Source organism: Macrobrachium nipponense, chromosome 41, assembly GCF_015104395.2.
Source record: "Macrobrachium nipponense isolate FS-2020 chromosome 41, ASM1510439v2, whole genome shotgun sequence".
In the NCBI taxonomy this organism is placed as follows: domain Eukaryota; kingdom Metazoa; phylum Arthropoda; class Malacostraca; order Decapoda; family Palaemonidae; genus Macrobrachium; species Macrobrachium nipponense.
Genome location: NC_061102.1, coordinates 35,566,124 through 35,584,981, shown reverse-complemented (window position 1 = coordinate 35,584,981; position 18,858 = coordinate 35,566,124).

Genomic DNA, 18,858 nt, shown 5'->3' with positions numbered 1-18,858 from the left:
GATTGGCTCGTGTCGCCCTATGAAACCGCCCTGTATTGATTGACCCCCCCCCTGCAGGACAAGATGTTTTCATAGATTAAGGATGACCGCTAGGGGCGCTGCTGTCCGTGGCGTCCCCTAGTAGTAGTAGTAGCGGCCGCATCGCCCGTTGGTATCAGCTCTCTCTAGTGGGATTTTGATTGGAAGGTCTAATTGGTGAATGTCTCGTGGTAGTGTTCCACTCGCCCCTATTCTCATACCGACACTTCTTTAAAGAGTGAGCGAGTCAGTTTTACTGACATTTTCTTAATTTTGTTTTTCTCTTGGTAATTTTAGATTAATTTTTACCTAGAAAGAATGATATTAAGGATCCTTTCATAGGGCGACACGAGCCAATCACCCAGAAATAGATTTTTCCTACGTCAAAATCCCTTTTTTAGCCAAAAAACTACGATCCGGAGCAAGCAGAACTTCTCCTGAGGGGAGGAATTCCACATGACCCGCATCTCTGGATAGAGCCGACAGTTCTAAAATTCTAGCTCCTGAAGCTAGGCTTAATAAGAATAATGTCTTTCTAAGAAGCATTATGAATGTACAAGACGAGTTGTCAGTATCTGATGCTAGTTTGAGAACATCATTTAAGAACCATGAGACTGTAGTAGGCCTTTGAGAAGGTCTAAGTCTAGCACAGGCTTTAGGGATAGACGTAAAGTAAGATTCAGTCAGATCTATCTGGAAACCTAACTGAAAGATCTTCTTCAAAGCCGATTTATGAGTAGTAATAGTGCTAGCTGCTAAACCTTTTTCAAAACAAGGATCTGAAAAAGGATATAGCTAAGTTAACTGTCATGGTTGTAGTGTTTGATTCTTTCAGGAAGGATGCTAATTTTTTTAACAGCTGAGTCATATTGTCTAATAGTTGACTCTCTCTTATCTGATTCTAGGAAGAGGATGTTTTGTGGATCAATGTTAGCATCTTTATTAGCCGCAAACTTCATGAAGTCCATAAAGTTAGGGTCTGAAGAATTCCTGAGGAAGCGAACACAGTCCCTCATTTGTACTGATTGTGACAGCTTGGGATTGGGAATCCGATGAGGTCGGAGACCCAATTCCAGAAGCAGAGGATACCAGTTGCTCTTGGGCCAGTCTGGAGCAATCAGGGCTACTAGTCCCTTGAAAGTCCTCAGCTTGCTCAAGACTTTCAAGAGAAGATTCACTGGAGGAAAGACATAAATTTTTTCTCCACTGATTCCAATCTAACGGACAGGGCGTCCGTGGCATAAGCCAGAGGGTGCCAGGTTGGGGGCCACATAGCAAGGGAGCTTGTGGTTTGCTTGTGAGGCGAAGAGATCTACTTGGAGACCTGGACTCTCCGGCATATCCACTGGAATGACCTGTCGTCTAGGGACCATTCTGATTCCAGAGGGACCGACCGGGACAAGCGTCTGCTATCACATTTCTTACCCCCGCCAGGTGAGTGGCGAACAGATGCCATTTGTGTTTGCTTGCTAGTGCAAAGATGGCTATCATGACATGGTTCACATGTTTGGATTTGGACCCTCCCCTGTTGATGCAATGAACTACCACTGCACTGTCCAAACTAGTCTTAGATGAGACTTTTCGGGAAAGAAGTCTCTTCAGGGTAGAAATACTGCCATTGCTTCCAGAACGTTTATGTGGAGCTGGCGGAACTGAGCTGACCAAGTCCCCTGAACTTGTTTGAATTGAGAATATCCCCCCCACCACCGGACAGGGAGGCATCCGTGTGAATGGTTAACACTGGAAGGGGATATTGAAGGGGTACCCGTTTGGCCAGGTTTTTCACTTTTGTCCATGGACGGAGTTGATTGCGAAGGATCTGTGGAATTACTGACAACTTGTCTCGAGATTTGGCGTTTGCTCTCGATCGCCAAACTCTTTATATACTTTCAGCCTTGCTTTCAGGAGGATGTCGTCACTGAAGCAAACTGAGAGAACCTAGGATTCTTTCCTGGCTTCTCCTTGATGTTTGCTTGCATTTGAGAAATTGTCTCACAGACTTGGCTATTTCTTTCCGTTTGACCACTGGAATTGACAGATTGTGGAAGACAAATCCCATTGATTCCTAGCCACTGCAAAACGAGACTCCGGAGTAAGTCTGGATTTCGTTTTTGTTTATCTGGAACCCAGATGTTCCAGAAATTGAACTACCTTTTTCGTGGCTTTGAGACATTCCTCGACTGTTGGCTGCCCAGATCAACCAATCGTCGAGGTATGCTGCTATCATTATTCCCTGAGTTCTCAATTGTTGCACCACTACTTCTGCTATTTTCGTGAATACCCTGGGGGCTACATTCAGACCGAAGGGCATCACTTTGAATGAGAATGTCTGATTTCTAGTCTGAATCCTAGGAATGGGCGGAAGTGTCTGGCTATAGGGATATGATAGTATGCGTCTGTAAGATCGATGGAGCATGTGACGGCTCCACGAGGAAGTAAGGTCCTTACCTGCGAGATGGTAGCATTTTGAACTTGTCGCAACGAATGAAAGAGTTTAGCCTTGACAAGTCTAAGATTACCCTTCTTTTTGTTGAGCCTTTCTTTGGCACGCTGAATAAGCGACTTGAAATTTTAGATGCTTGACTCTCGCAATAGCTCTTTCTGAAGGAGTTCCTCCGCATAATCTGTCAATTCCTTTGATGGTACTTGATGGAATGATTTGATTGGAGGAGGATCTTTGATCCAACTCCAACCCAATCCCTTGGACACTATGCTCTGTGCCCAATTGCTGAACCCCCACCTGTGACGGAAGAGGAACAGCCTCCCTCCTACCTGGGGGAGCCTCACTGTTGTTGAGCGTTGACCTCCACGACCTCCTCTGAACTGCCTACCCCTTGTCGCTCTTCCTGTGCCACTGCTGGCGAAAGTGGCCTCTCGCTCTGCTACCTCTCGACTGCCTATTAAAGGGAGGGTGAGCCTGACCTTCATACATGGGTTGAAGGCCGGCGAGAGTGCGTAGGAGGTCGAGGGTTGCGACTGAGGAGAGAACAGGAGGATGGGTTGGGTCTGCTTCGAGGTTGAAGGTTGTCCCTGTTGGGTAACTGGGACGGCCTGAACGAATTGCTGCTGCTGCTGATGTTTTTTGGTAAGGCTGGAACCTTTTACCAGACTCTTAGTTTCTTACCAGCAGCGGGGGCGGATTTCTTGTTTCCTCTTAGAGGAGATACCCCACCTAGCTCTAAGGCTCTGGTTGAGCCTAGCAGCCTCGTGGTGCACCTCATTCACAGCGGACTCTGGGAAGAGGTCCGCTCCCCAACATGCTGGAAGCCAGGAGTCTATTAGGTTTCGTGCCTAATAGTGCATTCCTGCAGAACGTGCTTTCGGCAGTTCCTCCTAGCTTGAAGAAGTCGAAAGCATCCGTCTGAACCGTTTGAAGCTGGGACTTGGCCAGAATCTTAAATAGAGGTTCTGTGCCATACGATAGAGCAGCCATCTCCGTGATAATTAGAGAATTGAGGGATCTGCCAAACCTAGTTCGAGCGTCGAAACTCTGCCTGGATCAAGGAATCAGGCAGTCTTGGGAGCTTTTCGCCAAACTGGTCCATTGCACAGTCCGGTTTGAGCTTACCAAGCGTGAAAGTGGCATGGCAAGTTCTCCCACAATTCTCCGAAGGCTGGAAAGAGCGGAGAAGTAGAATCCTGCTTTCTCAGCTGTGGCATTGGGCTCATCCTTGAGGAACTGCCTGAAGAGTCGCTTCCACTATTTGGTAGCGAACGGAAGAGAAGCCTCCTCCTCCGTCGCAAAAATAGTAAAAGGACTCTTGAAAGCCTGGAGCTTAGTGTTGGTACACTCCCAGTCCTCAAGGCAGTGAACCCATTCCCGCTGAGCGTGCTCTCTACTATAGAGAACGTTCTTCCCTGGAGATCTTGTCCTCCCTAGTGAGGGCCGCTACGGTCAGCCTAGCATATCCAATGAAAGGCTGCGTCTAATCCCGGAGGATAAAACTCGAAGTCCTCAATCCTTCGAGTTCCACAACTTCCGGGACAGAGATCATAACCGTCCTTGAATGGAGCGTAAGCGGCCACTCTCCATGGGTTCTCCCATGGAGAAGGCTGGTAGCGACTCATAAGGTGGTAGCTGGAGAATACCAGCACTTGCTACTGGGGAGACTGGATGAGGAGCCTGAGCAAGCCCAGCTTACTAGGTCCTCATTCTCTCTAACTCTGTTAGAGAGATCTTGGATGGACCTGGCCCGACTGAGTCAAAGTGCTCGACAGTTGTGCGAACATCTGTTCGAACTTGGTTCCGAGGGCGGAGACCTGTGAGGCTACCATCTCTCCTACCTGTTGCATCACCACTTGCTGAGAAGGCAGTGGGATCAAAGGTGCTGGTCCCGCTACTCCAACCGGCGTTGCCGGAGTGGATGCGGTGGAGGCCGGAGAAGACATTGGACTCAGCAGGAGCGCGAGCCTTCTCCTTAGAAGCCTTGCTTCTAGAGCTCTTTGAATAGGAAGAGCTCGGCTTAGCCTTCACCGCGTCAGCATAGGAAGTCGAAGACTTCTTAGCTGAAGAAGACGACGACGACTTTTTAGAAGTCGTCTTAACAAGGGTCTTCGGTTCTCTCTGTCCCTTCACCTTTGGGGGTACAGAGAGAGCGGGAGAGCGGGCAGGGATCTCAGATCCCGAAAAGCCTTGGAAAGAAGCAGTAGAAGAAGGGACAGGAGAAGATCCAGGAGCGCCCAAGGAAAGACCTTGGGCACCTGACACACTTACCTCAACCAACAAATCCTCCGCACCTACCGCCATAGGCTCGATATTAAGGTCCAAGGTTGCGACGTCTGGGACCGTCTCCTGCGTGGCCAGGCCCCGAACGACTGCTGCACCTCTTGCTGGATGGAGGTGATGAGAGGGGCTGCAGAGATGGGGTCAACATATCCTGTTGACTTGCCGCCGGGAAGATCTGAACGGCCAGCTTCTTATCCAAGATGTATGGCTGGCCCTTGGCGGCGTTCTTCCCGAAGCCGCCCACCCAAGCCTTCAGGGTTGCTAGGGCGACTTCCCTCACACCGGCAGCCTGAAAGAGAGAAGGTGAAATGAAGCTTCTAGTGGCGGGGACGGGTTAACAAGCTTATGACTAAGTGTTGTTAGTAATACGATAAAGAAGTTTACAATCGACTTACCCCCCCCACCAGCTGACTGACAAGGTCGTAACAGATGGCGCAGGCTTCCGGGTGCCAGACGATCATGGCGTTGTGAGTCGTGGCACACGGGGCGTGAGATCTGCACTCATCGTGGGCGCAGGGGTCGTACAAAGTCGCATTGCACCCTAGGACCTGACAGTTGGTAGCCTGTAAGTGGAAAGATACATAAGTATCAGGAGAACACTTACAGCCTAACAATTGCTCCGCTGCATGCCGGAGCGAGGAAAGTTAGATTAAACCAGAGCCCCGCCATAATACGTGTGGTAACAAGATGGTTGAGTTTTCCAAGGCTACGCCGGAGACAAGAGAAAGAATCCAACCAGATGTGGTGGTGAAATATGAAACCACGACGGAGATGGTATACACACAATTATATAATTCTAAAAATTCATCGTAAAATTAGGGTATATCCTTAAAAATAACGAAATAAATATCAAACTTTTCCCCCCGTCTACTAGAAGAGTGCCCGGGTAAGAAGCAAGCTCTCCTCCGGTAGCGGGGAAAAAAGGGAAGGATATAGTAGGCAAGCAATAGACCACTAGTAGTGACCACCAGCCCGCTGGCGGAGCCAGCGAACTATAACCAAAGGTGCCCCGGCTGCGGCGGAAGGCTCTGTTCGTTATATAGTGGGGAAAGTGAGCTGAGCAACTGGGGGGGGGGTTCCCCGGCGTAACGCGGCGGGAGAGAGAGAGGGGTAGGGGTGGGGTGGCCCTACTCCTCCCCCGTCCCAACAACTAACCCGCCTCGGTGACCCGGTACCCAACAAACAGTGGTCGCCCTATACCCCAGCTGGGAAGAACCCCTGGCCCTCCCTCGGAGAAGGAGGGAGGAAGGCTACTGAGGTTGTCATGGCAACCCAAGGGGCCGGGTCCCCCAGACCCCTCCCTATCCTGGTAGGGAGGGAAGGGGAAGGGTAAGGTGCGATGGAACACGTGACTGCAAGTGGCCTAAGCCGCGATAGCAACACAACCGTGGAAGGGCCACGTGAACCAGGCTGTACCAATACACGGGACATGCACCTAGGCTAGCCTAACACCCTAAATAGAACTAAAATTACATCGTAAAGATGGAAAAGACACTTTTAGTAAAAGAAAAAGAAGCCCAGTTGGAGGCGAACTGTTCCGAGGAACAGAAGCCTACTCGGAGCCAGCGATAGCCGATGAAGAGCAAGAGCCGGGATGCTGGGCCAGGAAACACAGAATAGCCTAAATACCAAACTAAGAGAATTGGTAAACGGGCTAACCTAGCTAAAAAGGCGATGTAAAAAACGAGGAACGTGATATAGTAAGCCCATAAGTATAAGAAAGTCCCAGTATGGAAGACCGGGAATTCTTAACATGAGCAGCATGGCGCCGCCACGAGTCGCCCCGATCGGGAAACCGTATATGACCTTATTAGAAGGAAAATACTGGTCCCTGGAAGACTAAAATACGGTAAAATACTACTTATGAGGCACTTAACTTAGCCGATGCGATGGCAGCACGTTCCATGATGGAGAAGGAGGTAAATCCAAGAAAATTAGCACGAGCAAAAAATGCGTACAACGCGTACCGCTAATAATTAAGGATGACCGCTAGGGGCGCTGCTGTCCGTGGCGTCCCTAGTAGTAGTAGTAGCGGCCGCATCGCCCGTTGGTATCAGCTCTCTCTAGTGGGGATTTTGATTGGAAGGTCTAAATGGTGAATGTCTCGTGGTAGTGATCCCACTCGCCCCTATTCTCATACCGACACTTCTTTTAAAGAGTGAGCGAGTCAGTTTTACTGACATTTTCTTAATTTTGTTTTTCTCTGGTAATTTTAGATTAATTGTACCTAGAAAGAATGATATTAAGGATCCTTTCATAGGCCGACACGAGCTGAGCCCAGAAAAGCTTGATTTAGGAATTTAAACACTCAACTTCCTATTCAAGGAAGTCAGAAAGCATATTACTAAAAACGCTTCCTTTAGAAGCGTTAATATGTCTCGTATTAACGAGCAATTAGAGTATTAACAATACTAGTATTGTTGCATCCTCATCACCTTCTTACCTCACAGAAACTACAAATTCATCTTGTGAAAATTTGAAGAATAAATCTAGAGAGCTCATATTGCGAGCTCTTAAAAAAGGTAAGAAGTGAATATAGTGTTTCCAGTGCAGTGGAGGGTGCGTTCTGTTCGGCTCCATCTCGCTCCCAGGCCTAGTCCTCTTCCAAGCTCCCAAGCCCAGAGGAGAAGGAATGTCGAAAGCCTTACGGAGGGTATGGAGAATCCCCACCGATCAGGCGTCCCCTCGGCAGGATCTAGAGCATCCCAGACTGCCAAGGAGGGCCATTGCAAAGGCATCCTTAAAAAATGTGCGTCTCTTCATTCGAATTCTTTCATCTTACATCCGAAAAGACCAAAAGAATGGACATGTGTTTGGAGTTCGGACGATCTAGCGTGTTCTCGGAAAGTTAAGAGAACACCAAGTGACATCTGGGCTAGAAGCGGGAGCCGCGTTCCAGCAGTCTAGCGCGAGCCACGTTCCAGCAGCCAGCAGCGAGCCGCGTTCCAACAGTCCAAGCGCGAGCCGCGTTCCTCCCTCCAAGCAGAGGCAACCAGAGGTACGGATCTCCTGTTTCGCTTTCTTCCATGAAGCGTGGAGTTGTGTCCGAGCTTCCTGAGAATGTTCCGCCTTCTCCCAAGCAACTAGCTCCTATAGATGAGTGGTTTTCTTCAGCCGTAGAAGAAACATCTTGGCGAGGAGCGCCAGGCAGGACTGAAGCCATTTCCAGGCAGGAGGAACTTTCCGGGAGAGGAGATTAACAGAGAGGAGCTTTCTAGGCGCAAGGCGCCTTCAAAGCGAAAACAAATGTCCAAGAGCGAAGAGCCTTAGAATCAAGCGGACAAACAGAAGGATCTTTCCATGGATCGTTCCGAGCAAGAGGCACCTTCCAAGAGTGAGGAGCCTATTAGGCGCTCGGAACTATCCAGACGCACGGAACCTTCCACAATAACGGAACGTTCCAAGCGCGAGTTTCCTTCCAGGCGCTCGGAACATTCCGAACGTTCCGAACTTTCCAGACAAGCGGAAGAATTTTCCAATCAGGAATCTTTTTCCAGACGCACGGAACCTTCCACAAGAATGGAATGTTCCAGGCGCGAGTTTCCTTCCAAGAGAACGGAACCTTCCTTGTGCTGAACCTTCCAGATACGAATCGCCTTCCAGGCGCTTGGAATTTTCCAAGCAGGAATCTTTTTCCAAACGCGCAGAACATTCCACACAAGCGGAATTTTGCAAGTGCTCGGAACCTTCCGCACAAGCGGAAACTTCCAGACGCACGGAACTTTCCAGGCACGGATCGCCTTTCATACGCTCAGAACTTTCCAAGCGGGAATCTTTTTCCGGATGCGCGGAACATTCCAAACGCGGAACTTTCTAGGTGCGCGGAACCTTCCACACAAGAGAAACTTTCCAAGCGCGAAGAACTTTCCACCAAAGCAGAACGTTCCAGACATGCGGAATCCTCCAGGCTGGGGTCGCCTTCCAACAGTTCTTCTCCTTGGAAACGATCTTCCTCTTCGGGACTTCAGAAATCGGAAAGATCTGTTGTATCGTGCAAGAGAATAGAAAAGACTTCTAGTTCTGTTCCAAAGGAACAGAGAGTCTTTTTCCGCCAGTCTTTCACCGAATAGGGGCTCTTCTACTCTGTACGTGAGTGACCTACAAAGGCGCAAGATGTCGCACAGGCGGCCGTCGCTTTTGTCAGAATGATTCTTATACTGAGAGAAGCCCTTCTCCAATATTCAGAAGACTGCTGTAACAGGCAGTTCCTCTCAACGTGGACTCTCTCCTTCATTCATACTCATCGGCGTTAGGGAATGACTGCGGAAAGGGAACATCAATTTTTCCTTTCGTAAACCCTAGATCTGAACTGGAATCCTGTCCCTTCCGCGATTTCTTTGGAAATCATGAAGACTTAACAAGTGCCTGGATTAAAATCCCTATACTCTTTGTATCTTAATGGGTTAGTTCTCATTCACAAAGATCTCAATACTTAGCATATAGCTCTCTTGGACAAGATTCGGAGGAGCTCTCATTCATTGATTAGAGGCTCTTCCAAGTAATAGACGCGTAGAATTTGTCCTTTTAGTCTTATGTCCAAGAGATTAGAAAGCTTAAGAGATTCTCTTCGATCCTCAGTTCTCACTTGGGATCTCCTTTGGATAATACTAGTTCGTTCTATTAACAAAAAGAACGAAGATAGTAAAATTTTCCATTCTCTCCTTGCCTCGGCAAGGAAAGAATGGAGTAGAGAATTTTCTGTATAGGAATACTGTATGGTCGAGTCATATGCGCATACCGTAATTACTCTATGGTTGCCAACTGAATTCCCTGTGTTCTTCCAGGGATTTCCTAGGTAAGGATTACACTTAAAGGATTTCTTATGACAACACCGACTCAGCTTCTGTACAGGCGGTCCCCGGGTTACGACGGGGGTTCCGTTCTTAAGACGCGTCGTAACCCGAAAATCGTCGTAAGCCGGAACGACGTTCTTGAAAACATGTCCACAGGGAAAATTTCACTACTAATTTGCAATTTTTCTTAGGGCTTATCTCTAAAATTATCACTAATTTACTTTTTTCATGTGCAACACTGTGTATTCACAAATTACTGTATATTTTCATTAAAATACAAGAGAGAGAGAGAGAAAAAAAAAATAACTCCTTACGGTTTCAATAGATTGAAATGAGTCTGTAGGCAACTTTTTCCCCCTCCCATAAACACATATATTTCTCCAGAGAAGAGAGAAAAAGAGGACTGTGCAATTATGTTTGTCTGTCTATCAATTCTTTTGCTGAGAGCGAGAGAGATAAAAGGAAGAAATAGAAACACCAAATGTATGACAAGTATCTTGTGGAGAGAGAGAGAGAGAGAGAGAGAGAGAGAGAGAGAGAGAGAGAGAGTTGTCCTCACAGTATTTAAAAGAGAGAAATGGAATGATTATTGTATTTAAAATACTCAGATATGAATTTTGTACTTACAGTTAATAAGTATTATTATTGGAAAATATTAATGATAAACTTATTACATACATGTCCATGAAAATGATCTCATCTCAGTAAGAGAGAGAGAGAGAGAGAGAGAGAGAGAGAGAGAGAGAGAGAGAGAGAGAATTACATAAAACCATTAAATTCGTTGCCCATTGTATGGCATTAAGCTCCGAGTGTCACTCGAGTTGAGTTAGGGAAATTGATACAGAAAAAGACAAAGGGTAAGAATTTCTTTTGAAATTAGTTATCGTATTATTACTACTTCTATTATTATTATTATTATTATTATCATTATTATTATTATTATTATTATTATTATTTGAAAATATAATAAAACACATGCATCTTACCCATAAAAATTAAACTTCCTCATCTCAGTAAGAAAGAGGAATTATCCTTACAAGTGAAATGGAAAGTCATTTTCATCTCTTTAAAATACGACCATTATGAATTTTGTAATTAAAGTTTTATTATTATTATTATTATTATTATTATTATTATTAAATAACTGAAATTATCAATAAACATTTTACATACTAGTACCATAAAAATTCTTTCATCTCGGTAAAAGAGAGAGAGAGAGAGAGAGTGTTTATCTCTCTCTGTTCTCTCAAAAAATACTTATAACGCTTCCAGCGAAAGAGAGGGATTGAGTTACCACAATGACACATTATTATCTTGTGTGGCAAAAGAGAGAGAGAGAGAGAGAGAGAGAGAGAGAGAGAGAGAGAGAGAGAGAGAGAGAGAGAGAGAGAGTTAACCTTAATTAAAAGTGACATGGATAGATTAGTACGTATTGTATTTCTTTAAAATACTATCACATATGAATTTTGTAATTACAGGTTATTATTATTATTATTATTTTATTATTATTATTATTATTATTTGATTTTTAAATTATTGATTATTATTGAAAGATTAATTTACAAAACCAAATAGTACGAAAGCACATAAAAAATCTCGAGTCTCAGTAAATGAGAGAGAGAGGAGGGGAAGGGAGGAGGAGGAAGAAAGAGAGGGAGAGAGACGAGAGAGAGAGAGGAGGAAGAAGGGGGGGGGGGAGGGGGGGGGGGGGAAATTTCAGGACCACGTCATTGCAACACTGCAGCTCTTCCCCCAACTCTTCCCCCAACTCTTCCCCCTCGGGCTGTCACAGAACTTGATATATCTGACAGTTTTAGTACCTGCATCTGAGGAAAAGGTTACAGAGAAGACTGGGATTTCCTTCATTCTTCCATAATTTTTTAAATATAAGCTAAAATCTTACTAATTCACTATGGTATTTTCTTTATTGAATTGATATTATTGCTGTATAAATTAATATTAATATTTGAAAATGAAAAATAGTAAATCATTTCTTTATCATACAAAAAAACATACATCTTTGTAGTAGAGAGAGAGAGAGAGAGAGAGAGAGAGAGAGAGAAGAGAGAGAATTATTATTTTATGGAGATACCGAGTTACTGACATGCTATAATGAAACATTGTAATGTAATATTAAACAAAGAAGAATTCTAAAAATACATATGTATTTGTTGGCTTCATGATTGCAGTCTGATTAATTTTATATTTTATGAAATGTATTTAGTCATGAAAATAAACATCAAAATACACTAATTAGTGATTATTTTCATCAGAAAATACAGAGAGAGAGAGAGAGAGAGAGAGAGAGAGAGAGAAAACTGTGCTAAACTATAAAGGATTCTTATCATAGTTTGTGTTTTTTAAAAGCGTTGTAAACTCGGAGCGTCGGAAGCGTCAGCGTCGTAACCTCGGAACAAGCGTCGTAACCCAGGGCGGATTTTTCAATTAATATTTAAGAAAAAGCGTCGTAACCTCGGAACGTCGTAAGCCGGACCCGTCGTAACCCGGGGACCGCCTGTATTTAAAGAAGGATGTTTCGCTTAAATATGCATTATTATTGAAAATCTTCTTTAAAGCTTGAGAATAATTTTACCATATTTCCTTCATTGAATGGAATAACTGGCAACTCAGGAAGAATGTACTGAGACAGCAAGAGAAGACTGCTGTCTCTGTAAGCCAATACAGTACCATCTGGTTCTCGGTCATAGTCGGTTGGTTACATCTCTCTCTCCTTCGACATTGACTGACAGTACGTTTCTCTCCCTTACAATCACGGACTTAGCCTCGAATTGAGGGGATTTGTAGGCAAGCATGAATAACATTGTCTGAGTTTTTCCTAAGAAGCTTTCAATAGAAAGATCTCTTACAACCTTTCAATGCTGTTTACCGCAATGTAACAGAATTATAGATTATTCTACCGAGGTAGAGCACTATATTATATAATGCTTTCATGCCTACGAAAGCATAGCCTTATTAGAGAACGGAGCATGCTCAGTGAGGAGATGGATGAGTCTAATGGAAACCGTTTTCTTCGTGGCAGAAGTTTGGTTCCCTGAATGGACTATATTACGACTATAGAGTTTTTTCCTACCAAGAAACGGAAATAACATATAAGATGGCGCCGGGTACCATGACAGAGGTACAGATGTTCTGGCACATAGTCTAAAAGAATTGCAAGCATTTTAGTGGACTTGATATTTTCTCGATATAGTCGAGGTTGTTAACCCAAAGGCGTTTCAGTAGCCTCTCTGACAGCAGGCTAAGTAAAGTCACGATTTCGTTCCCTTGATTTCGTTCACCCCGTCTAATTGAAAGGGGGTTCGATCCCAGGGAAGGACGAAAGGATTTTTTAAAATCAATTAGGCCCATTCCACAGCTCTCTCATATCTCAAGGAGAACCGGGAATCTCTTTTTCGCCACTGTTCGCATTAACAAGAGAGAACCTGTTTGGAACAGACACGGAACGTAACGATCCTTAAGAGGTTCGCTGCACAAGGTTGCACGTCCGTGAGAATCTTTTCGATAATAACTATTTACGTCTGGAAAGAGAGTTGTGGAAACTTGCGATATGTCTTCCTCATACATCTCTTCGCAATGTTGAAGACGAAGAAGCTTCCTCTAGAATGCTTCCTTATTCTCAAAACCAAGAAAGGTAGCAATATACGCCATCCAGTTTGAAAGGGGAATAAACATTAGTCTTTTTTCCCCAATATAATTATATATATATATATATATATATATATATATATATATATATATATATATATATATATATATATATAAATTCTTAACAGATATTTTAAGATAATTAATGGAGTCAGAGGAAGAGAGGATGATGCTTTTTGCCCCATGTTGGCCTTCGAGAGGTTGGATTCACGGAGGTCACGTTCTTGTCACAGCATGTTTCGGAAGGCTTTTCCAAGAGTCTGGATATTCTATCAGTATCTATTATTCTATCAGTATCTATTATGGACCTTAACAACCTCTCCACTCTGAGTCCGTCTACGTGCAGACTGACCGGAAGTGGACATGAATGAGAGGTTTTTTTCAAGGTAAATGACATGAGTCATAGCCAAGAAATAGAATTGCTGCAGATCGGTGGCTAGATGAATGAGGAAACTGGCCTCTTCGATACCTCTGTGAACCTCATAGCGGTTTTTCTTCCCTTTCAGAGGGAGGAATCACCTCTGTATATATCTGCTATCAAAGAACGCAGTAAAAGGCTATACTCTGTCTCTACAAGGGGAATTAGAGATAGCAGAGGATTAAGATCTTCGGGATCTTATACAATACCTCAATACGACAAGAGTAGGATATCATGTACTTCGAATGGGATCTTTTCGTGGCCACAGATTCCATTTTCCGACAAGATGGAACTGCTCCTCATCAAACTTCTTTAAGAAATTTTATGAAGGAATTCTTTGTTTCTCTGGGCCCTAAACTACCAAGAAGACAAAAGACAAGTGAATTTTTTTTGGTGCATTGGAATCTCGCATCAGATTCAATGGAGACTCGGCAATGGGTTCTTGCCAGCATAGTATGTCTGGCAAAAGAACTAAAACCCTCTATTCCTGACTCAACGCTTTCAGATAGTTTTCTCGTTGTCCAGACAGGGTACTTACATTTTCATCTACAGAAGAAGAGATGGTTTAAACGTTTGCCTACAGAGTCTTTGGGGTGTGATGAGGGCTCGAAATGCTTCCCAGAAGGTATTCAGAGGGATATAATAAAAGCTAAGAAATCAGGGGTCCGCCCAATTTCAGCTCGGAGTCTCCTTCGACTTCCAGGCTCCTTCCCTTCCTTTTGGGCAGAGGGAGGGAATTATTCTGCAACGAGAAACTTCATCAACATGTAAGAAGAGATCTTGTTAGCAATGGAAGTACTCATGAAGGATCCTCTTCGGAGGAAGACTCTTCTCTCTCGTACTGTTAGATATCCTATCGTCTACTGGATGTAACTGACTACAATCACCGTACCGTCCCCTGGGCTAGGAGGCCTGCCAAAAGCTCAAACGTGGAAGAAGTCTTTTATTGCCACCCTTCTCCAGTCTCCTAATGAAACTATGGGGTTGTTCAGGACTTTCGGACAGAGTAGCGCCAGCCAGGCGACCAAATGCCAAAACAGGCGAAAAAACGCCAGAGGCAGACAGTTCGAAGGGACACTGTCATTGTCTGATGCGGAGAAGGAGAGGGCCTCCAACCTGGCGCATAGATGGACATCGCCAAACAGCCTCGAGACTCTACCAAGCTCGAAGCTCCAGCAAGTGGGGAGGAGCCAGCCAGGCGCCAGGCACCAAAAAAGCGCCAGCCAAGCACAGTGCGCCAGAAGCGCCAGCCTGGCGCAATGCGCCAAAAGCTCCATAAGAACTAGCCTGGCGCAATGCGCCAGAGCGCCAGCCTGGCGCAATGCGAAGGAAGAGCTAGAAGTGCCAGACAGGCGCGAGGCGCCAGACAGGCTTCAGGCTTCATCCAGAAGAGATCCATGTCAAAGAACACCCTGGTCTTCTTTGAGACAAGTGTGATCTCTAAAGCACTTCATAAGTGACTTGATGATTCCTTCAAACAGCTGAGAATTAAAGCGCATGAAGTGCGAGCTTTTGCGAATTCTTGTTCTTTCCATAACAATATGTCATAAAGGACATATTAGCTGTCACATACGGGAGATGCAACTCTGTGTTGACTTCCCCATTACACGAAGGATGTCAAGTTAACCTAGAGATCCTTCTCTCTTGGTTTATACGTTTCTGCGGATACGTTTGCTGGTGAAGGACCGACACTGATCCTTAACTAGTGAGTTAATTTTATTTAACGTAGTGTTTTTTCTTGGGGTTGTTTGAAAGGAGTTTGGGGATAACTCTTTTCAAATTAAGCACTAACCCTCGTGTTAGGATCAGGTGATCGGGATCGGTGTTGTGCTCCTTAATTATGCCACTAGGCATAGGTGTATTGTCATATAAGTGGATAAGACCCCATTGACAAAGGCCATTAGGTTCTGTTGAGTAAGTGGATAAGACCCCATTGACAGACCTACAAGAACTCTTAGCCATAGGTCACATCCTCGCTGAGGCTCTTGAGACGGAGTAGACTCCTAAGCAATAGCTAGGTAGTCAACCCTCCGTCTAAACAGATAGGAACCAAGGTTTTATTTATTTATTACCTACAACGTATGTTGTTTACCTGTCTACTCAGTATTTAGCTGTCTCTTACCCACCACCGAGGGTGCCAATCAGCTAAGTATATATCTGGCAGGTAAGTTGAATGTATAAAAATGATATTGTTATGATACAATAAAGTTTTATACATACTTACCTGCAGATATATACGATTAATGGCCCACCCAGCCTCCCCGCAGGAGACAGGTGGTAGAGAGAAAAATTCTGATAGAAAACGGGAATGGTTCCTATTCCTGCCACCCAGCGGCGGGACGGTAGATCACCTGACCTACCTGTAGCGTGTGCCGCGAAATTTGAATTTCTGTCGGGACGACGGAGTCTAAAGCTAAGTATATATCTGCAGGTAAGTATGTATAAAACTTTATTGTATCATAACAATATCATTTTTCTCTATATGAAGAGTTTTTAAGTTGAAAATTGATGTAAATTAGTGAACTAGACTTGTACTTAGGAAGCAGACCCTCTCTCAAGCATACTTTATTAAAAGTAATGGCTACTTCAGCAGCGTTACACTTGTAGAGATTCTTCTCTATTTTACGAATAGTGGCTTTTTCCGTGCTTCTTAAACAGGCTAGTAGAGCACCTATAGAGTTCATGATCAAATACAGTGTCAAAATAGGTGTATATATTTGAATTTTACAGATAAACTATGATACCATAGTCATCAAAGTCATTAACGATTTTCTCTCCTCTCTCTCTCTCTCTTCTCTCCTCTTTCTTCTCTCTCTCTCTCTCTCTCTCTCTCGTCTCTCTCTCTCTCTCTCTCTCTCTCTCTCTCTCTCTCTCTCTCTCTCTCTCTCTCTCTTAAAGCGAGCTTTCGTCTGGAGCTGCCAGACATCCTCGGGCTGGGAAGCTGAGGGTGGATTGGTCTCAGTGTGGTGTCCGTCCTCCTTATATTTGGGGTTGACAGCAGGGCCCTGCCCCATGCTGATCTCCTATTGGCTGGTGGCGGTGAGTCTTCATTTTCATTGGTGGCTTGAGCCAGGTCTCAAACCACTTTCTCCAAGTCAGTGGTTGTGATGCTGCAGATCCTGCATACGTCTAGACATTCCCGATGCAGCCGTGTGGTAACATTGGTGGGCATTGCGCTACACTGTGGGACGTCACGGCTAATATGATGTCCATCGGCTGCCGGAGTACCTAGTTCGGGGGCGTTTTCTTCTGTGGAGTTGTCGTGATCGGTGGTTTCATTGTTGGTGGCAGGTCTTATCATACTCGTAGGGAGGAGAAATTCTTCCTGAGTTGTATTCAGTGAAGGTTTTATTTGCTGGATGAGAAGCGCCTTTAGCAGGCGCAACCGACAGGCATCAGGGGCCTTCCCGATGACGATGATCTTCATGTTCTGTATGATGACATCCCGGGAGATGGCCTCTTGATGTTTGGTGCAGGTGGTGGTTCTTGATAGACCCCCTATTGGGCATGGCATGAGAGTCTCTTTGACAGTCACATGGTAGTCATACCTACGTAGGCGCCACTGCATTCACGGACTGGGCATGTATACTGGTACACTACTACATGCGTCTGCTTCAGGGGGTCTCTTACCTATGGAGAGGGGTTATTTTTCATAATAAGGTTGCACGTCCTCCGATTCTGGTAATATATGATTAAGTCGATATTCTTGGTGTTGTCGGTCAGGGATACGTTTTCAGAAATAATTTTCTAAATGGAGTCCTCTTCTTCACGGTAATGGGAACTCGTGAAGGCTTTGTAGTACAGCTTGATATTATCCTTGGGGCGGGGACAACACCAAGAATATCGACTTAAATCATATATTTCCAGAATTGGAGGACGCGCAACCTTATTATGAAAAATAACCCCTCTCCACAGGTACGAGACCCCTGAAGCAGCACATGTAGTAGTGTACCAGTATCCATGCCCAGTCCGCGAATGCAGCGGCGCCTACGTAGGTATGACTACCATGTGCCTGTCGAAGAGACTCTCATGCCACACCCAATAGGGGCTATCAAAGAACCATGCCCGCACCAAACATCAAGAGGCCATCTCCCGGGATGTCATCATACAGAACATGAAGATCATCGGGAAGGCCCCTGATGCCTGTCGGTTGTGCCCGCTGAAGGCTCTTCTCATCCAGGCAAATAAAACCTACAACTGAATACGAGTCAGGCTCTCACTACCAGTACCATTTCTCCAGGGGCTGTGCGGTCTTCCTTACTGATTAATTTATTCGAGTACCCGTTATTCACAAGTACTTGGGAGGCGCAGTTGAGTTCTTGGTGAGCGTCCTGGCAGGTCGAGCAGTGGAGAGGGCTTTCCTGACAAAGGCCCTGATGGTGGTGCTTTTGAATCTGGTGGGCACTCGCTGTCACTGTTGAGCTAAGTCCTAGATTGGTCTTCTTTGTGTAGACGGAAGTACGGAGACCGTCTTCCGTCTTGCTTACAAGGACATTGAGGAAGGGGAGCCGATCGGCGGAGCTGTGTTCAACTGTGTAATTCAGTACACTGCCACTGCTGAAATGTGTGACGGAGGGCTTCTTACCTCATCCTCGGCGTTCGACTTGCACAAAGAATGTCATCAATATAACGTCCATATCTGTGGGGTTGCTGCATCCTGGCGAGACCTGTTCCTCCACAGTGCCCATATAAAAGTTAGCGAAGAGAACCCCTAGTGGGGAGCCCATCACCACACCGTCCTTGTGACGGAACATCTGGCCATGGTGGGTGGAGAAAGGAGCCTTCTTCATGCAGATCTCCAGCAGCGTATGGAGCGAGGCTTGGGGTATGTTGAGGGGCGCTGTCGACTGATTCCTGTAGACACGATCAAGGATTATTCTATGGTTTTGTTTGACAGGCACGTTCGTAAAATAGGGACTCCACGTCCAGCGAGGCGATAATCCTGGTGCCAGGTGCATCCTTGATTGCTTCTAAGAATTCTGCTAAAGACTGCAGGCTGTACCAACTTGGAACGTAAGGGGTCAAAATTTGGTTGAGGCGTTTAGCCAAGGCATACGTAGGGCCAGACGCCTGCCCCTACGTATGCCTTGGCTAAACGCCTTAACCAAATTTTGACTCCTTACGTCGTGAGTCGGTACAGCCTGCAGTCTTCGGCAGAATTCTTAGAAGCCATGAAGGACGCCCCTGGCCCCGGGATTATTGCCTCGCTGGATGTGGACTCCCTATTTACGAACGCG